Source organism: Neopsephotus bourkii, unplaced genomic scaffold (assembly GCF_033783945.1).
Source record: "Neopsephotus bourkii isolate Nb327-2 ecotype Australia unplaced genomic scaffold, CSIRO-AGI_Nbou_v1 NB_1792, whole genome shotgun sequence".
Lineage (NCBI taxonomy): Eukaryota > Metazoa > Chordata > Aves > Psittaciformes > Psittacidae > Neopsephotus > Neopsephotus bourkii.
In genome coordinates, this window is record NW_026902266.1 from 9482457 (window position 1) to 9500013 (window position 17557).

At 39.6% G+C, this 17557-nt stretch overlaps 2 long non-coding RNA genes across 3 annotated transcripts in view; one reads left to right on the top strand and one right to left on the bottom strand.

Moving 5' to 3' along the window:
* Positions 1-17557, bottom strand: part of LOC133226503 (uncharacterized) — a 474252-nt gene that overhangs the window by 294961 nt on the left and 161734 nt on the right. The gene's annotated exons all lie outside the window — the stretch shown is intronic.
* LOC133226639 (uncharacterized) lies at positions 983-9920 on the top strand. Of its 2 annotated transcripts, none has more exons than XR_009729602.1 (3): positions 983-1025; positions 8632-8973; positions 9619-9920. It is a non-coding gene; the product is annotated as an uncharacterized LOC133226639 (long non-coding RNA). The 2 variants fall into 2 exon arrangements; XR_009729601.1 differs by lacking the exon at positions 983-1025 and adding an exon at positions 6772-6892.

Consider the following 17557-nt stretch of genomic DNA (forward strand, 5'->3'; position numbering starts at 1 on the left):
ATTCATTATATGGTGCTTCTGGTTTTGTGAACACCTAACTATTTTTGGTACTTGTCTCAAGGGAAGCTGATACCTTGCTCTTGCCTTCACCAGGTTCCTTTTGCTAAAATCTGAACTAAATATAACACAGGCATACTTAATGGGAGTATGATTGCAGCCACATGCAAGTGTTGCATATGGTTACAGGCTGCTTACCTGTGAATAAATTCAGTTCCCCTTCCTGTATTAGCATAAGCAGAAGAAACATTATCTTAGGCCAGGGAAGAATCACTCTGCTTGTCTCCACAGCTGGTGTGAGCAGATCAGCTACAACATATACCCTAAACAGTTAATTACCTGACTCGCTTTTCACAGCTAGTATGTATTCAGAGTAGGAATGACAATATTTTGCAAAATAAAGCCCCTTACTTGGTGTGAGGACTTGGAAGAACTTGAGGAAAGTTAAGATGTTTTTCCAAAGCCTTCCCTCCCCCCTCCCCGCCATTGTCTTTGGCTCCAGTATCCTGAGTAATGCAGAGGGATGTCTCCAGTTGTACAATGTCCATTCTTTTTTCCTTGGCAGACTTTTTTGTAATATTGGACTGTTCTGCTAAATATTTTTGCCAAAACTTTTGAGAGTGATAAGGACATTCTTGCCAGCTTCATTTCTGTCCACTCCTTTGCCTTCTGCTTTTTGAGAAAAGTCTTGGAATGGAAGCGCTCATGATAATAAAGCTATGAAATGAATTTAAAATATGGGCCTGATCCGCATTGTTCTGAAGTAAAAAGAAAAAAAAATTCTGGTGGGCATTGGACTGAGCAGAAAAGGAAAATGACCTGAAAAGGTCATAAAACCTTAACATTTTTTAAGATTTTTTAAAAAATCTGTTTTAACATAATTCGGAGACCTTTCTGGTAGGATGAGGGGGAGGAAAGAAGCATTAATCTGACAAACATATGAAGACTACTTATTCTGCAGGTAAACCCCAGCAAAAAGGGGCGAGGAAGGAAGGAGGAGTAGGGAAAGGGATAAAGCTGAATATATGGTACGAGGAAAAATAATTTTCTTCATGAAAAGTTGAACATAAAGGAACTTGCAGCTAGTATCCATGGTAGAGAATTTTTTGGTTAAAAAGATTGACATTTTAATAAACTGATCTTAATTAACACTACTTTGAAATTCTGAGTTGTACGCTCCCTATCTCAAAACACTAGAACCAGTGGCTTTTTAAATAATTTGCTGCTTGTGGGTGATCTCTTTTTGAAACAAACCCAGACCCTCCAGTCACAATTTATTTTTTATTTCAAAAATGATTTTTACTAGCAAATTTTGCTTTGGTTCAAGAGAATTATAAATCATTATTACACAGCCAGACACTTCAAACAGTTTGTAAGAGCTTTGTGACCAATGAAGCATCAAAGGCAATGCTGAAATTCATGATTACAGCATGGGTGCATGTCCATTCATTAATAAATTAAAGTTCAGGACTCTAATGTTATTAATAGGATTTCTAGATTGTTGTGTATTTCTCCCTTAGAAAACGTAGCTCTTCCTGCCAGACAAAGCAAAAGGATTGTTCTTCATTAATGCCAATTTATGGATTTTTTTTTTATTTATTGGGGGGGGATGGGGGGCAATTTAGGGCTGAAGAACTTGGATTGCGATTTCTTAAGAGCTTTTTATTATTCTTTATTAACCAAGACCAGATCTAGATTTTGTTTATCCTCTCTCCACATGCTGTAATGCTGGCATTCTATGTAGGGAAGGAATGAAGACAGGCAAGTGTTAATAGATACTTTTCTTGACCCCTTAATTTCTGGCACTAAATTATGCTCAGTGCTTGTGAATCCTTTATTTAGCTGTTGCTGTAATAAGCTCTGGGAGACATACACAGCATGGAACAATATATTTTTGAATGTACTTCAAACATGAGATAGCTCTTAAAGGTCCTGCTGTGTTCATACCTCTATTGTATTAGACACTACACAAATCCATAATAAGAGATGGCCTCTGCCCTTCAGCATTTACAACCTATGTAAATGAGAACAGAATAAATGAACTGGTACCTGTATTTTACTGCTGGGAAGCTAAGACTTGAAGATTAAACTATTTGTTTAAAATGTGCCAGAACTGGGAAGTGATTCCCTTTTTCCTGAGATCCCACCTGGTTATTTTGTTCTTCTCAAAATACATGTCCAGAAAGAGCTGATATGCAACAGAAGTCAAAGCATGCTATTACCCTAACTTGAGTTCTGTGAAATTCCTGGCTAGTTATTGGAGTTTTTAGTGTGTCACGGTTTAAGCCCAGCCAGTAACTCAGAACCATGCAGCTGATTGCTCACTTCCTCCCGTCTTCCCCCTACCCCCTCTCCCAGAGGGTTGAGGAAGAGAATTGAAAGAATGTGACTTCCATGGGTTGAGATAAAAACAGTCCAGTAACTAAGGTATAACACAAAACCATTACTGCTACCACCAATAATAATGATAAGGGAAATAACAGGGAGAGAGAATACAGTTGCTCACCACCTGCCAACTGATAGCCAGCCTGATCTGAGCACCGATCTGGGCCTTCTGGGTGATTTCCCCCAGTTTATATACTGGGCATGAAGTGCTGTGGTATGGAATACCCCTTTGGTCAGTTTGGGTCAGGCTCCCTTTTATTCACCTTTTCATGTATGCTGGTTTTAAACACATCTGAAGCTGTGGAATTGATTGAACTTCCAGTGAAGCTTCTTTCCAGAGATGGGCTAGACTAAAACACAGGGTACTACTGCAAGAAGCAAAAATGCTCTGTAGTATGCTATACCTCTCTACACTCAGTTGGAGCAGCAGACTATAGGGGGATGTTGAGGTTTGCGGACTCCATAGTTGCTCTCTTGAACTGCCTACATAAGCACTAGCACTTTCATGTAAGCGTTTCAGTGGCCTCAAAATAGCCTCTTTGTGTTAATCTGCATGCATACAAAGAAGTGACTCTTCACTGTTTTCTACCTTGTGTGGAGTTTATACTTTTGCAAAGAGGTTATCAAATAAGACATTGATCACTAATTGTGTTTTAAGACAATTTAACATGAATTTTTCATATGTGCAAAGAAGATAGCAAACCAAGGCTTTAACTTTAGGTTAAACGTTCTATATTTAGATTAAATAACAAAGCCTCACCTATAGAACACATGTTCTTAATTTTGTGAGATATTTGATTCTTCAATTTTTTCTCTGTTTACAGAGCTAGTCAAGAGCATTTGTAAACAGATTAACTAAAACAAATCATACTTTTTCAGGTAGTTCTATTTCTAATCTCTATAATTTACCTAGAAGAGTAGTTGTAATTGGAAATAGTTAAAATCCTGGAATAGGCAGTTTTAAGTCTAATAGCTTAATTCAAGAGGTTGCAAATCTTAAGCAGGCAAATACAAAGAAAGAAAGTAGGAAGGGATGTCATAATGACAAAGGAAGTCTGACCACATCGGTGTAGATCCTGAATGTTATCTGACTGCGATGACTTGGTTCCTTCATATAAAATTAATGGAGTATTGCATCTTTAAATTTCTTCTTCAGGTATACGTTTTACTGTGCTGTACATCTGATGTTTTATTTCACCTTTTGATATTATTCATGGGATTGTTACCAGCTGTATCTAAACTGATGCAACAAAAGATGCTGTAGTCCAAAATGTGAAATTCTTGGAGCTTTGACAGAAGTTTCTGGTGTCACCCTCAGTAGATCATTTACCCTTTTAATTTATTGGTTCCTGTTAGATGAGAATAATGTATTCAGAACCTCACAGGGTTGTTGTAGAGATGAGTATAATACAAAGTGAATGCCACATTTCTGAGCACCATCCAAGTACTTTAAATAGGAATCAGGGTTTTCTTGAGAGTTATCACCATTTTCCTGTGTCTCTCTATGTAGGTAACTAAAGGGAAAATGAGGCGATACTCTATGTCATGTGTAGTTGTGTGACTGTCTGCAGTGCAGTCAGTGGCATGTATTGTGACTTTGGCCCAGTTTATCCTTTCAGGGTCTCTTTCCACTTGTAGAAGCACAGCAGACCTTCTTGTTCACTTGTTTGTTTTCTTTTGCTTTGTTTTTGCCTGAACCAATAAAATATTTAAACACAATAAAAATGTTTATTAGAGGCAAACAGCACAGTAACTATGTCTAAAAAATAAATAAACAAACCCGCAGTGAACAAATCTTGGTCCCAGGTGTTTCTGTGATGCCAGTCATGAAAGCTGGAAAAGTATTCATTATAAACTATCAGTTCTGTCAAGATCAAGGATAGATTCCTGGAGCGAGAAGCAAAAAAGGCAAAATGAAAGGATCTCCTTCTTTGTTACAGACAGGTCTACATATACTTATGTATATGCTGTGCATGTATGTTTGTGCATATGCATGTGTACACAGTCTATATAAATCAGTAGTGCTATCATCTTCTACTGAAAACATTCACAAAAGTGTGCTCTTTGAAATGTGAATATCAAAAGAATTCTTTTCTCCATTGTGGGGTTCCCAGAATAAAACAACTGTAGGGAGAATTCAACCAACTCACCCAAGTTAGTGCCTATTTGAACATGCAGCCTTTAATCTCGACTGAATATACCAAGCCTTTAGTTGCTATTCGGGTTCTGTTTCTTGAATATGTGATGGAGGAGCAAGTGAGGGGCTGAATAATATCTCTTTGCCCAGCCATGAAATTCAGTGTGTCATCACTAAGGTGAGCTTGGAAACAGCTCCTTGAGTTAGTAGTCGAGGCCAGAAAAAAGTAACTACTTGGTGTGAAGGTGTTTGTTTTTTGTACCTTTCAGTTCTGACCACACAGTCTTTAATCTTCATTCCCAAACCCAGCAGAGCAGGATTTCACCATGTGAGACAAGGCAGTAGTTTCTAGTTTCATTAATACACAAGCTTTGTCTTTGACATTAGCAGTCAAAGTGAGTGCCTGGAGTTTTGGAAAACTAGCCTGGGTAGCCTTCTTGTATCAGACTACCTTACACTGGCTGTCCTGAAAAAGGAATAAGCTATCTTGTATATGTTGCATATACTCAGGTGGGTTGGGAGGTAGAGGAAAAGGTGCTGAATTGATGGAGTAGTCAGAGTTAGGAAAGGACAGGAGAAGGGTCCTACTTTGGGGACATGACCTTTACAATAATAGAGCAGGAGTGTTAAAAGGCTAAAAGAAAATCTGAGTTTGGTTATGTAGTGCTAAGGGGCTTGGAGTTGTGGTGGGGGGAGCAGTTAAAAGCCATTAAAAAAATAGATCCTCAAGGTATGTGGCTTGTAAATTCACTTTCTTAAAGAATAATACAGGGCTTCACCTTTTTACTCACTAGGGACCTGGATATTCCTGCAAGAATATTTTGTCATTTGCTCTATTTCTGTTTTCAAGAAACTTCATTCCTCTGTGTTCTGTTTTCCTATCTACGCTTCAGAGGATGCATTAATTAAGTAGAGTAGTGTCCTGCTATTAGTTAATCAAGTTAGCACATGGGCTCCTGTGTCATATCCTGGGTATTTTGATGTAATGTGTAAAGTGTTATAAGTGCTAAGTAAATTTAAGATTTTATAAAAATGCAATGTTCTGTTTCTCTAAGTATTCAAACTGCTGTCACAGGTCTTAACCCCATACCTTGGGGTACGTAGAAAGTGTAGTTCCTTGATGGGCTTGCTACAGTATCAAAAGATGCCCTGGTATTGCTGTTATCTTCTGTCTTACTTGTGTCTATGTATCTCTGTGCAACCACACTGTAAACTGGATTGGTAAACTGTCCTCCGTTGAGGAAACAAGCAAGCAAGTGTACCACCTCCATATTTCAACCCAGCTACTTTAAGCCGGACATTTTCAGTAAACTAGTTTACTAAGCAGTTGTAATGGTGCCACTGTTAAAGTGGTAGCTGGTAACTGAGGCTTATTTGTGGTTTTGGGGGGGTTGAGTGTTTGGTTTGTTGGTGGGGGGGGGGGTTGGGTGGTTGTTTTGGTTTTTTTTTGTTGTTGGTGGTTGGTTTTCTGTTTGGTTTTGTTTGTTTTGGTTTGGTTTTGGGGGGTATGTTGTTTGTTTTTGGGGGGGTGGTTGTTTTTTTTTGTTATTGTTTTTTGACAGCTCTAAAGTATGATACAGAACTACTTACTTAGTGCCACGTAGGCAATGTGATCTCCCTACAAGTGTATTTAATAACCAGACTAGCTCCAGATGCTTTTCTTAATGAGAGTAGTGTTTAAAAGCAGGAAGACTGATTTCTCTGTGCCTTGCTTAGATCTTGTCACATGGGCCACGAAGTGGTTGCATAGCAGTGCCATTCTTCTTTGAGCTAAAAAAAGAATTGGCTTCCCATTAAGGGTCAGAGAGCATCATGCCCCTAAAACTTTCATAAGATTAAAAAGGCAGCAATTCTGATTTTTAAAATGAGAAACATACTTGTGAGACACTGACCAATTATCACCTTATAATGTTTAGCTTATATTGTTTGCTTTCTGATACGTTCTATAATACCTGCTTCATTTGCTTACCTTGTAGGCTCTTTAATGTTATTCAGTGTAATAACCATAGCTATTTCTTCATATTCAGAATTCAGTACCTTCAGTCCAAGTCAAGAAAGATGGGAAAATCCTTTGACTCAGCCAGGATGAATTTGCACATAGGGCAATAAGATCCTCAGTAACTTTGTGCTGGTGAATACATACATTTAACAGTTTGGGAAGAACCATGAGCTTCTCAGAACTGGCACTTGTGTTACAGCTTTCAGTGGAGAAACTGGCATTTGCAAACATGTAAGATAAAAAAGCAGGTAATGGCAGCATAGAGGAGTTCATCCTGCCACTGTCCACATGCTATACATTTTGTGATTTAAACAGGATTTCAAGCTACTGTAATATTTTAAAATACTGCTATGAAGAAACATACTGCTACACAAGTATGTATGTTAATATATTTCTAAAAAAGCCACTAAACAATAACATCTGTTTTTCAGAAACAATAAAAGCATGATCAGTTGGTTAAACTCTGATCTGAGCTAGTAAAAATGCCATGGAAATAAAGAGCACCCTCAGTGAACAAAGGGTGTTTAAAAAAAAAAAAAAAAAGGTAAATGTTCTGTTTAGCTGATATACGTTGTCACTGGTTCCTAAGGTAGCCTTGTCTTTTCTGGTCTAATTTTACAAATTCGGTTCTTTTCTGATTGTCCTCCAGTAAACACAGAAGTATTCATGCCTGATAGGCTTTAGTCTGCATCTGGGTGCAGGGATTAGGGAACCTCTTGCATATATTCCTGTGGGTTTCTTCTAATGAAAAGCTTCGTATCAGTGCAGTAATCCCTTTCCTTTCTCTACTCATGTGCTGCCTCACGTGATACAGTATTACCACAGCTTAGCAGGAGCATCTATGTCAGTGAAGGAGAAGTTAAGGGGAGTCAAGCTATGTTCTCATGACTTGTTTGAGGGGAGGTGTATGCACTGAATTCCTAGTATCAGGCAGAAAAACTTCTTAACAGAAAGCTTGCACTCTACAGACAACTTTGTTTTTTTACTTGATGTGCTAAAGTGGTAGATGCTATCTGAACAAGACTGTCCTCCCTGATTACAACTCCTCCTTAAGCTTAAGGCTGTTGTATCCAGTTTCTTACTGTAAAATAACTTTGAGGACATTTGTGCATACCTGGGGGAGGAGACTGGTTTCATTTAAACATAGTGAGCTGTGGAAATAAAATACAGTGCGGGGGGGGGGGGTGTGTGTGTGTGTGTGTTTGCTTAAATCATTGTTTGGGATCTCAAAGTGAAATAGGTAATAGTAAAATCAAGCAACAGAATTTATGTAATCCACCATTTCCTGAACCTGTAAGTCACTGCTGAATGTGCTAATTTTCAGCCTGAGCTGGCAGTATCTCCTGTTAATAAACCTCAAAGCCTTGAATATATTGGCTGGTCTTTTTCAAGATACTGCTGGCTGTGTTTGTGCTCCAGAATACAGACATCCCCAGCTTAACTGGGAGTCAGAATGCAATGTGATGCACAGTCCCCCTGTGCACCTGGATTCCTTTTGAAAAGGAAATTTGGTGCACAAGGAGGAAGGAAGCTACACTGTGCTCGTGTAAGTCCCCTGAGACAAATGGGTCTGTAATAGGCCTGAGCATAGATGCAGGTATATTCCCCTTGGTCTCGTCCTGTGAGCAGAAGCACTGCTGTTGATCTGGTCCTACTGACTGCTGTGGATGACAACATATGGCTGAAAATTTTATTTTATATTTCTGTTTATTTGTGTAAAGCACACGTGAGAACTGTGAGTGCTTTTTAGGACCAAAATTGTAGTCCAAGCACTGGTTTGCAACAGATAGAACTTTAGAGAACAGGGAGAGGTGAGTAATTGGGCTTTCATAACTTAAGGAGTTGTTCCTAATTACCCATGTGCATGCTTCTAGCCAATAATTCCAAGAGGTATTACATATTAGAATGTCATGATTTCAACTAAAAATTGGTTTAATCTAATCTACTTTCCTTTGTAATAAGAGTGAATCAGAATTATGGTGTGGTCCCTTAACAGTTTCTCTACTAAGTGGGAATTTGTTAAGCTGTGCTAACTGTAGTTTGCACTCATCTGTCCATACCCTTATTTGCTTTGTTAGGCACTCATTCTTTCCATCATATTTTCTCTCATCAGGTCACGGAAATAATCACTCCCTACAAAGAAGTGCTAAGTTAAGAAACATTTTAACAAGGAGTTTCTAGGCTTGCTATCAGGCAGTTGCACTATACACCAGCACTGGACATTTCAGCACAGAAGAGCTGGCTGGTAGCCTTAGCACAGTAACAGCACAACTCAAACAGATGATTATTACAGTTAAGATGTGATGATAGCATCTGTGAAAATGTAGCCAACCCATCAAGGAACATGCAGAATTGAAATGAACAGTTGCAATGGCAGTAGAGACTAGTGATCATAAATCATCTAGCAGCCTAAGTACAGACAAAGCTGAGGATCTGAAAAGCACCCCAAGCACATGTGAGAGTCTTCCTTTTCCCTTTCTGCTCTTCCGCCACCTGCTCCAATATAGGCTGCTGAGAAAGTACAATTCTTCCTCTGGGTTTGTTGTGACAGCATCTCAAAGAGTTTGCAAAATAATTTTTGGTGTAAATCTTGTCACCTTGCTTGACAATTTTTTTTTGCCTCTTTATAATGTTCTGTGGGGTAACGTAAGCTATATTTGAGTAGTTCTCGCTTTGGAGAACATGTGCCTCAGGAGGTTTGTAAAGGCATGAAATGAAAGGCACAGCAGCCTGAACAGGAGCATGGAGAGGGTGCCTGCATTACTTTCTTAAACTGCCTTTGCATGTAGGTGTGGCCTGGGAGCTGCTGCCAAAGTTATGGTGGCATGTGATAGAAAAAAAATTATTCTTTTTTCCCCAGCCTCCTGCAAACCAATTTCTTGCAATCATTCCATCTAATTTTACTACACTACATCACTACATTGGCTGAAGGACGCAATGGAGGGGAAATGCAAGACAATGCAAGCTGTCTCAGTTATAGTACTTACGGGGAATGGTGGCAATGCCATGTATTTGAGTTGTTCACATCTAATCCTATAGCTTGACTGCCTGTGCCACAGTTTGCCCTCATTAAGAAACTTTTTCATTCTCCTTATGCCAGATCCATCAACATTGTTTGAGGCTGCTGTACTGTGCAGGTAAATGATACAGGACAAAGAGGGTGTGAGCTCATGTTCTGACTCCATGCAAACTGCTTTGAATAGGGTTTTGCCTCCATATATATTGTTATATATGGGTCTGAGAAAGAATTTGCATCTCCTTATTTCATCCAAGAGAGTTGAAGGTACTTGACAAGTGGAGAAAGGAGTACTTCATGAAGGGTCACTGACAGTTTTGCAAGAAGGACCCAGTGAATACAGATTCTAAATCTCTTTGAGTATAAAAGATATGTGAACATAATGTAAATAGACAAATTAAGAAAAAATCTGATTCTGGATTGTTGGTTGCTTTTTTCCTCAGGAAATTCATTAACAAAACTTGAAAAATTACATCTGTTATGATGGCTTAAAAAAATTATAAATTCTGACTCTCACTAGCACAGAATGCCTCTTTATTTTCTGGCTAGCATGAGGGTGGGTTGACTTGTACAGTAATAAAGAACTCAACAAAAATAAAATAGAAGGAAAGTATTCGGTAAAATAAGCCCCTTGAATTAAATGAGAATTCATAGCAGTAAAATTACATGGTGAGCTTTTCATCTGCTCACTCTGCAATGTATCTAAAATCAACAACTGCCTTGTACAAATAACTCAATACTTTATTTGTTTTTCAACTGAGTAATGCTCTATTTGGCTACATTCATAATTCTGCAGTAAAAGCAGTGGCTGAAGCCTTTTCCCTACAGCTGGTAGGCAACAGATACTTTTATTCTACTTTATGTAAGTTAGGGGCTACCTCCCAAAGGCTGGGACTATGAACATCCTTCATATATACATTACAAACAAGATAGAATAGAATACAATAAAATAGACTAGACTAGACTAGAATAGTTAGGGTTGGAAAGGACCTTAAGATCATAAAGTTACAACCCCCTTGCCATGGGCAGGGACACCTCGCTCTAAGCCATGTCACCCAAGGCCTTGTCCAACCTGGCCTTCAACACTGCCAGGGAAGGAGCATTCACAAACTCCCTGGGCAACCTATTCCAGTGCCTCACCAGCCTCACAGGAAAGAATTTCCTCCTTATATTCGATCTAAACTTCCCCTGTTTAAGTTTGAACCCATTACCCTTTGTCCTATCACTACAGTCCCTAATGAACAGTCCCTCCCCAGCATCCCTATAGGCCCCCTTCAGATACTGGAAGGCTGCTATGAGGTCTCCATGCAGCCTTCTCTTCTCCAGGCTGAACAGCCCCAACTTTCTCAGCCGATCTTCATATGGGAGGTGCTCCAGTCCCCTGATCATTCTTGTGGCCCTCCTCTGGACTTGTTCCAACAGATCCATGTCCTTTTTATGTTGAGGACACCAGAACTGCACACAATACTCCAAGTGAGGTTTCACGAGAGCAGAATAAAGGGGCAGGATCACCTCCTTCTACCTGCTGATCAAACTCCTTTTGATGCAGTCCAGGATACGGTTGGCTTTCTGGGCTGCAAGCGCACACTGAAGCTGGCTCATGTTCATTTTCTCATCGACCAGCACCCCCAAGTCCATCTCTGCAGGGTTGCTCTGAATCTCTTCTCTGCCAAGCCTGTAGCTGTGCCTGGGATTGCTCTGACCCAGGTGTAGGACCTTGCACTTGGCATGGTTAAACTTCATGAGGTTGTTATCAGCCCACCTCACAAGTGTGTCAAGGTCCCTCTGGATGGCATTCCTTCCCTCCAGCATATCAACCGAACCACACAGCTTGGTGTCATCGGCAAACTTGCTGAGGGCGCACTCAATCCCACTGTCCATGTCAGCAACGAAGAAGTTAAAGAAGACCGGTCCCAACACCAATCCCTGAGGGACACCACTCGTTACTGGTCTCCAGCCGGATATTGAGCCATTGACCACAACTCTTTGTGTGCGGCCCTCCAGCCAGTTCTTTATCCACCGAGTGGTCCATTCATCAAATTGATGTCTCTCCAATTTAGAGTCAAGAATGTCATGTGGGACAGTGTCGAACGCTTTAAACAAGTCCAGGTAGATGACATCAACTGCTCTACCGCTGTCCATCAGTTCTGTAGCCCCATCATAGAAGGCCACCAAATTGGTCAGGAGTTTAATTAAAATGTTAGCAATACTCCTCACTTTCCTCAAATTCTTGTTTGCATGTCTAGCATATTGAAAAGGTTGTTTATTTGCAGTCTCTTTGCCTTTTTTTGTTTGTTTTCTTTGCTTCTGTCAGGCTAAAGTCATATAGCCAGGATCTTCACAGCATTCAGCACAATGCTCTGGGAATGTGCATGAAGTGGAAAAGATTGGTTAGTACCTGTGGATGGAGAAACTCTATGGAAAGTAAGATGCACATCTGGAGCAGAATTTTTTTTACCTGGAACATTTTCATCCTGTTACCTTTTCTCTCCAAGGTAAGTTCCACTTGTAAGTACAGTTTGAACACCCTTAAGACAACAATAAATGGGCCATTTTAATGACAAGAAATGTACCAGTTATGTTATTAGCTTCACAGTTGTTCAAGCCCTATATCCTCTAAAAGAAAGAGAGGGGCAAATGATAAATTAGCATCTGCAGAGGAACACAATGCATTCTGAACCCTGGCATCACCTGTGAAAATCCTGGCAAAACTCAATTTTGGAGAAGCTGGCAGGTACTGATCTTTCTGTCCTTGAAGTTCATTGATACTGCTTTCTTAGATTTATAGTGCACTAGTGGAAGAGTACCAGAATTGAGAGGAGGGAAGTAAATAAAATGCAGTTGTGTACTCCTCTGCACCAGAAGACATTTCCTTGCAATAGATCATACCATCCAAAAATCTGCCTGGAAAACAGTGTTTCTGCCTTGCCTGCATACACGAATTTCTGAGAAGATATTTACAACAATGTAGAGACACTGTATTTTTGTTTTGCTGCCCGCTTTCTCCACTTTTCCCCCCATAATCTCATGGAATTTCTTGATGGATCTCAGGGTATATGTTAAGTATTTAATTATTGAAATTCACCTTAAGTACTAGGAAGAGTAGGCTATACTGTTATTCTGAAAGGATAGAAGGATGAAAACTGCAATTTTCCCTGTGTATGGAAACATCTGCTCTGTACCTTTTTTTGAGGGGAACACATTTCTCAGTACGTTTCTTTTTGCTTTTAAACAGCTGCTTTTGTTGGGGAAGGGTACAGACCTAGCTATATTATCTTTCAGATAGGCACACGCTCCTTTTATTGTTAGTAAAGAGAGCCAAAGATATCAAGCAACTGCGTAATAAAGAAGTAACTCCTGGGAAACAAAATGCATAGTTAAAAATAAATTAATTGTGCAAAGTTCTACAAAAGAATCTTTTTCAAGTCTGTGGCAGAGAACGAATGCATATCTTAAAAAAGAATTAAGTCAGCAATTGTATGCACTTTTCATGACTGTCATGTAAAACCTGGCAAACAGATTATTTGTTGGCTTAGTAGATTAGACATAAGGGCTTCTGTAAATTAAAAGCAAAAGCAGCTTTGGAATGTATTTCACTGTCTCAGTTGGAAAACAAAGATCTCTTTCTCTCCACCCCTTCTTTTCCTTAGGATAATTAAAAATAAAAAGTGTGCAGAGCCATATAAATAAAACAAGGGCTGGGATGAACAAAAAAAAAAAGGAAAATCTTCCTTCAAAGAGATGTCAGCAATCACAGTTTTCATTTGTCTGTGCCAAGAAATGTGCTTATATGTAGGTCTGAATGTAGTTTATTCTTGACTATTTATGGAAGTTATGCTTTTAGAGACCTTAATATGTAATTAAAAAAAAGAAAAATCCTTAATTACAATCTGTTTTAAATGATGCTTAACTTAAAAGCTTTCAAATACCCCTCTAAGCATTACAGAGTGTTCCACTGTCTTCCTTTTCTAGCATTCCTTACTGGTACTAATACATTAAAGTTTATGCCCTAATTATATAGGATTTTGTTGTAATTTACTTCAAGAAAGTGTGAATGCATTCTTCATGGGCAAAATATGTTACTTTGAATTTCTGAAAAACCCCTTTGGCTATACAACTTCTCAAGTTTGTAACCTAAAAGAGAGCACAGTATGTAGTAAAGAACACAGAATACATTAAAAAACAGTTCACTGTTAAAGATCATTCAAGAAAGAGGAAAAACACAGTCCAGGGGCTTAAGTGCCTGAGGACACCCAGAATTGTGCCTTGACATGTTATACGATTATTTACTTTTCCATTAAGTGAAAAATTTTGAAATTGCCATCACTCACAACATACATATTCTGATCAGGAGCTACAGAATAACTTAAGAGATGTGAATGCTTTGTCAGTATTTATCCTTCCTCTTTTATTTTGTGGTAGCTGCTTTTCTGTGCTTCTCCATCTATTTATTTCTCTGCTCATATTTAATTTTGGGCTGAGTCTTGTCAGACTTGGGTGATGGGAAGATGACAAGCCAAAGGAAACGAGGTTCACAGACTCTTTGCTCAATCATAAGGAAGCTCAAAAATACAGTTCTTTTCCAGAAATTGCAGTTTTCTCTGGTGCCCCATTCTGCAGGGCTACATTCAGCTTGAGAAGAGGACGTGAAGTAAAGAGTAACTGAAGAGTGTTATTGTCCCCCTGGAAGCCATTATCTGTGGTATAGCCACATCCTAGCCCATGTTTCCATCTTGTAAGCAGTGATGACAGAACATGTGTGTTTTCCCTAACAGTCTTTGAAAGGATGCTTCTGCAGGACATCAGTGGGGAAAATTAAGTCCTCAAAGTCATGTGGAAGTCTAAAGAACACAAGTGACAGTTCGCTAGCATCTATACAGGTTTCAGGTGTGGCACCAAGACTTTACTATGTTGTATGAGGAATGCAGAATCAGTTTTTGAATCAGCAGTTGGGAAAGATCTTAGGCAGTTTTGGCTAATAGAATTATCTGGCCAGTTATCAGGCATGTTCCATTCAAGACCGTAATTCTCAAGTATATTCTTGATTTTTTTATTGAATGTTTTTTATCTGTGAACACTACAGTCTTTATGTTGAAACTAGTATTAATTTTCAGTTCTGGGCCAACTGGCAGATCCAAATACAAATATTACTAATTGGCTGCTCATAAGCCTTTCTAGCAATTAATTCAGTTATAAACGATTCAGACCTTTCTGTAACCCAAATAAGATTCATGCTTGGTTTATTTTTTACAGAATTATTTCATGCCAGACAAGGATGTGTAATAAACCATTGCTGAGGGTGGAGGAAATCAGATGTTTTTTGACATTAGCTTAGCTGCAGTAATGTGTCAGACAAATTAAGTGCAATTACCTTTTGTTGTAAAACTTTTTAAAAGTATTAAAAAAGATTTTTAATATTTATAAGAACAGAGTTCTTTAATTTTCAGCTTTTACTTAGTATTTTCTGTCAGCAGCTTCAAAAATCAAAGAAAGAGTAAGGAAAGGCTGCCTAGGGAAGATATAAGATTCTAATTCTGACTATTGCTACAATGATGAACCCAATATTCTGTGAAAATCAGTTGTTTCCTGTAAGATTATGCATCCATACATTTATGCAATAGTTTTCTAGATTGATGTTTTTTGTTGTCTAAGTCACTGAAATGAGAGGTCACAAGTGATTATACACGTTTCTTCACTGCATTTTTATATGGTGATGAACACATGTGAAACTAGGCCTCTAAGTGAACTTTATTTGGATCTTTTGGCACTCTGTAAGCACTGAGGCATTTCATGCTGGTATTCCAGCCGAATTTACAACTGATTACATTTGCTTGTCTAAGCTGCCCAGCAGTCACCACTGGCACAGTGTTTTTTCTCTTTTCCAGTTTTAAACTGTCTTCTCTTGAATTAGACAGCTGCATTCCATCTCTGTGACATCTACATTTTGGGGATGGTGAGGCCCCGATCCACACAGGGACCACCTGTTCCTCTTTTATGTCTGAATGGTATCTGGCATCTATTTGGCTTCTATCTCAAAATTCCTCTGTAGTCTGTATGTCCTGGGTTCAGCAGTAGCAGTCACTTTTTCTCCTTCTTAGTAGCTGGTGCAGTGCTGTGTTTTTGACTTTCAGCCTGGGAACAGCACTGATAACACCGATGTTTTTAGTTGTTGCTCAGTAATGTTTACTCTGACCAAGGACTTTGTGAGTCTCATGCTCTGCCAGGGAGGAGGGGAAGCCGGGAGAAAGCAGAGACAGGACACCTGACTCAAACTGACCAAAGAGGTATTCCATACCACAGCACGTCATGCCCGGTATATAAACTGGGGGCAGTTACCTGGAAGGGCTAGATCAGTGCTCGGGTTGGGCTGGGTATTGGTTGGCAGGTGGTGAGTGGTTGTATTCTCTTCCCTTGTTATTTCCCTTATCATTATTACTATTGGTAGCAGCAGTGATTTGTGTTATACCTGAGTTACTGGACTGTTCTTATCTCAGCCTGTGGGAGTTACATTTTTTTAGTTCTCCTCTCTGTCCCTCCAGGACCAGGGGGAGGAAAGCGGGGAAGTGAGCAAGCGGCTGTGTGGTTCTGGGTTGCTGGCTGGGGTTAAACCATAACACTACCGTTTTGGTTTTGGTTGCTATTTGTTCCTTCTATTTAGTATAGTTCATGAAGACTGAATGAAATTCGAAGCCCATTAATAATGGGTCACAATAAGCATACATTGGTTTGCTTAGAAGATTTTTAATGATTGTCAGAATCATAGCATAGTTACAGTTGGAAGGGACCAAGCCCCTGCCATGGGCAGGGACATTTCACACTAAACCATGTCACCCAACCCTCTATCCAACCTGTCCTTGAACACTGCCAGGGATGGAGCATTCACAACCTCCTTGGGCAACCTATTCCAGTGCCTCACCACCCTAGCAGGAAAGAATTTCCTCCTTATATCCAATCTAAACTTCCCCTGTTGAAGTTTTAACCCATTACCCCTTGTCCTGTCACTACAGTCCCTAAGGAAGAATCCCTCCCCAGCATCCCTATAGGCTCCCTTCAGATACTGGAATGCTGCTATGAGGTCTCCATGCATCCTTCTCTTCTCCAGGCTGAACAGCCTCAACTTTCTCAGCCTGTCTTTATACAGGAGGTGCTCCAGTCTGCTTTATCAGCCTTGTGGCCCTCCTCTGGACTTGCTCCAACAGTTCCATGTCATTTTTATGTTGAGGACACCAGAATTGTACACAAAACCTGGCTGGACAGGCCATCAACTGCTCAGAATTACAATAGGAGTGGGTGAACCTAAACCAGACTGATATCTGTAGGCTGGAAAAAAGATTCAGGCCAGCAAGTTTGTGAACCAGTGGAAGTCATGCAGGCATCTGTGCTGTCCTCTCACATGTGAAAAGGAATGGAATAATGATTATGACAAAAGCAAAGATTACTGTTTAACTATGCTTCTTGCTGTAATTTTTATGAAGATGCAGTAATCTTTTTTTAGCATCTCCTAGAAAGTTTAAGGGCTGCCCATGTTAATCATTGCTAAGAGAGGAATTACTCTGCATCCAGTATGCAAGAAAACTGCTTGGAAATGTTCTCTATTTCCTTCTGTGGGATTTTCAGAGCCTGCGTTGACTTCTGGTTGCTGTTCTAAAGAATAGATGAAGTTGAGTGTTTCGTAGGCATAGCAGTTGCAGATGAAGGGGAAGTGTCATAGAGCATCTGCTCTTCACCTCTTTCTTAATTATGCTTTCATCTTGTCTGTTTGTTTTCTGAAAGTGTAATACATTGGCCTGGGTACATTTTACTGGTCAACCAAGAGTATCTTTTCTCTTCTTACATCCTCTCTGTTATTTTGCCTCACCCTTCTGTGGATGAAGCGTAAAAGCAGCTTCTCACAAACAGGCTTAATCTTCCAAGATGCCAAATAATATGGCCCTATGCAGGAAAGCTACAAGGCTAGACGTGTGAAAGGAGCACAAGTGGTGTGCTCCATACCCAAAGTTGTTTTCATTATTAAGCAGCGGGA